Source organism: Lampetra planeri, chromosome 56 (genome assembly GCF_965212315.1).
Source record: "Lampetra planeri chromosome 56, kcLamPlan1.2.h2, whole genome shotgun sequence".
Taxonomy (NCBI): domain Eukaryota; kingdom Metazoa; phylum Chordata; class Hyperoartia; order Petromyzontiformes; family Petromyzontidae; genus Lampetra; species Lampetra planeri.
Window position 1 is genome coordinate 3,103,473 of NC_136162.1, and position 3,869 is coordinate 3,107,341.

Consider the following 3,869-nt stretch of genomic DNA (forward strand, 5'->3'; position numbering starts at 1 on the left):
GCGTTCCCTGGTACAGACAACGATTCGGCCGCAGCTACGAGCTGCACAAGCCTCCGGGTATGCGGTTTATTTCGTGAAAAGCCCCGTCGGATGAGATACACACTCTGAATCGTAAAAAAAACGCTGGCATTCCCATTGAGAACGGTGTCTTCGCGATGTTCGGGCATTGATTAAAGCTCATCAATCATCACCATCAGCCAAGCTTGATCGCCCCATTTGTTGGAAGGGTTGTCCATGCTTACCACGCACTCACGTTCTTAGTCATAATACAAGTGCTTTATCGAAACGGGCTGTGGCATTCCGCTCCTTGACTCACAGTTGGGGGAAGTGGCCAGTTCAAAACCCGGTCGGTGAATGACTCGGCTCCTCGGCCCTCCGGGATCAATGTGGAGCACTTTGAGAGACGTCCACAGATGTCACCTTTTAGTCAAGAACACAAACAATACGGTGCAGCTCTGCAGTGTTTCTATTAAACTATTAAACTATTTTATTTTACCAGCTAAGGCCCACTGAGCTGTGTAGCTCTTTTTCATAAACGACCTGGCTATCATAAATGACAGCTCAACGATGCGGCTTATCATCACGTGGAAATTTATTGCAGCCAAATATTCTAAATGTGGAGGGGAAAACCGGAGGACCCGGAGAAAAATCCACGCGACCACGGGGAGAGAGAGACACCGCAAACTCCAAATATACAGCAGCAGGCGTGAATGGAGTCGTTGTGCTGATGCGGTGTAGAATGTTACACATCAGAATAGGGTCTGATGGGAGCCTGGAGTTTGTACCCAGGGTCTTCAGCAGTGGCGCCTCAGTGCTCTGGCAAGGATACAGCTCCAGTCAGTGCTGCCGTAGCCACCTGGCCACCCCCAATGATTACAGGTATCGTGTGTTTTCTATCACCGATGATCAGCCAGGTGTGCCGTCATTGTAAATCATGCTACGTGGCAACTGCCATCCACAACCGCAGCCGGCGCAAACTTGGCAAAAGTGTGCCCCCTGGAAAGATGATCGCACGAAAAACCCACTGCTTGCCAACGAATCTCTTGAGCAGCGCACCGTCGACAGAAGGCCCCCCCTGGGCTCCGATCTTCCGCGAAGCATCTGGTCACCCGGAAACGACCGCGAAACATAGGACGTGGACTCAATGACCGATTCGCAAATACGAAGAAGGCGTCGATGCGCCGCTCTGCTACTCCGCACGCGATCGTCCGGCTCAACCGCCTTCAATGTGCAATTATAATTGTTGCTCTACGTCAAGATCGGCCGCCGGACGACTAAGAAGAAGATCGACATTTGGGAGGATCTTGCGAACGACAAAGAGTCACGTGGCGTGCTGCTGCTGCTGCTGACGTGCGCTCGAGTGTTCAAGACGTACCATGGCCTACAACAATCGTTTATTCACATTCAGATAGAACAATGCACGTATATTTTAGATTTGAAGCTTTTGAAGGTTCTCTGCAAACCTCCTGGCTACCATCAAAGGTTTGTACACGAAGCCATACAAATATACAAACACAGACATAATTTCAACCGTGATGATGGTTACAAACTGAGTAATCATTGGAAAGATGTGATTAACCATGCAAAAAAGATTTAACTACACTTATTTGGCCAATCTTATTTGACAGACAACTATTACAGGTTTACCATGTTCAGTTGTTTTCTCCTTGTCACAGGTTGAGTCACAAACCGTACCTCTCCATAACAAAGGCTCACCCTCTTAAGCCTCACCTTACCATATGAATAAAAAGTGTGCTGTACTTGCCGCTTCCCCCCCCCTCTCCAACCATTATATAAACGGAGTGGTAGCTCCTGCAATCTCTCATTTACTTGATAGAGCTGTCGTGGCTGTGACGGTTCCACCTGAAGACGGAAGCTTGTGTTGCCTCTGAAACGTCGTGATTTTTATTTTATTTTACTTTTATTAATTTTAATGTTTTACCTACGTGACTTTACCGAAAAAAAACCTAAGAATACGTATATTTTACCCATAAAGCCGTCCTCAGGTGAAGAACATGTCTGTCAGCCCGACAGACCTGTTCTTCACCTGAGGACGGCTGCTTGCGTTGTGGCCGAAACGTCGTGAGAATTGTATTTTATTATGTTTTTTTTTCCTTTCTACGTGACTTTACAGAAAAAAACCAAGAAGATGAATCCCTGCAGTCACGAAAGCTTTAAATCGAAAAATGAAGGCAGTTTAAGTGTGAACATGTGTGTGTGTGTGTGCGTGTGACCCGGGTAAAACCATCAACTCACTTCGCTCGAGAAGCTGGTTTCATCACGGGTGGCTGCCCAGATGAAACCCCCGAGATCTCGACGGTTCCCTGACATTGCCGTGTGGGTCTGTGGAACAGCCTCGGTGGCAGCACTGGGCACAAGGCAAACCCAAGCAAAAGCACACGTAAGGGCCTCAATCAGCTCAAGAGGAAACACGTGGGTGCGTCAAATATCAGCTTATATGCAAATCGTAATTAACATAACACTACGATTAACATAACGTGCCCTAATCTCCACTGGTGCCTGCATCTCTCATCTCACTCCATCCCCCATCCGTCACACATTTTTTTCTAATCTTGCCACATCTATGACTGCCTCTTGGGATGTTGTGCATTGCAGTTATTAATTTCTTCTTCGGGCGCACCCCAATCCCCCTTCAGTGTTTACAAAGCCCGCCCTCGTGAGATGGCAGACGATTCTGTCGGGACCCTTCAACTCCGCACCTCAGATTATAGCCGTTGGCTACGTACGGTGCGAAAGAAGCTCAGCGTACATGCATACATACTCGGAGCCCTTATTGCGAGCCCCTACACCCACCGACTGAACCACCCCGCAGCCTAACACCGCGACGCCTGAGACCAAGCTACAAACCATCCACGCCGCCACCGCCACCACCACCGCCAGCCAGTGAAGGAGGAAACTGCCCCCCCCCACCCCGAACTCTTCCCACTCCACCAGCCGCCCCACTACACACGCAGAGAGAACGAGCGAGCGAGAGAGAGCAATTGCCCATTTTTAAACTCCGTCGTTAGCAGCCTTTGAGAGGCCGCTATCAAACATGCGTGGCGTTTAGAGAGCGCGGGAGTAAAAGCAGCGAACATTCGGTGCTCTTCACTGTGCGTACAGCAGCAGCAGCACGGGTCATCAGTACCCAGAACGCCCCATTAAAGGAAGAGGGAGGAGGACATCGTGACCCGGCGCAGCATATTGTTTGTGCCGTAAGGCGGAAAAAAAAAGCATTAAATGTGGTGGTTGGTTGGTTGGTGGTGTTGGTTCGAGCTTCAAAGAATACCTGGGGTATCAATGTCAAAGGTACGTGATGTATTGTGCCGGGTGGCTGTTAAGGGTGTTTGCGAGTGCACGGAGAATATAAATGCGCGAAGTGTCTTGGCGGAAGGGAGAGGGAAATAAAATAGAGCAGCACCGGCTCCGGATTTGGTGTTTTGTTTTTGATGTTTTGGGGCGTAAGCGAGTGGTTTTATTCGGCACGATGTCCGACGTTTCACTCCGCATGACGGGGAAGTTATCTTCTCACCCAGGCGCTGTACATACCTGGGTATCTGGATAAATATCTGGGTACGCACTAAATGACGTGATTACAATTTTCAAACGAATACAAACAAAAGCGATCCGCAAATCGAGCTGCGATGAGATTTGAAATTTTGCACAATCCTGGATAAAAAAAGCACGCATCGGATCGACCTGAAATCACGATGTCAACCAAACATGACGACACATTCACTCCGCCTCTCTATACGCTGTGAAGAAGGGGCATTGCCCGAAACGTTGCCCTAAGTGTCGTTGATAAATGACGACTTTTTTTGTTAACCATTCTGGTGCGCCACTGCCAACGTAGCAGCAGCAGCATCGCC

General features: G+C 48.9%; 1 long non-coding RNA gene across 1 annotated transcript; it reads right to left on the bottom strand.

Annotated features, from left to right (window-relative positions):
- Positions 1–574: 574 nt before the first annotated feature.
- Positions 575–3,028, bottom strand: LOC144735677 (uncharacterized). The gene is made up of 2 exons (XR_013588672.1): positions 2,257–3,028; positions 575–1,101 (listed from the first exon to the last, which is right to left on the bottom strand). It is a non-coding gene; the product is annotated as an uncharacterized LOC144735677 (long non-coding RNA).
- Between the last annotated feature and the right edge of the window lie 841 nt (positions 3,029–3,869).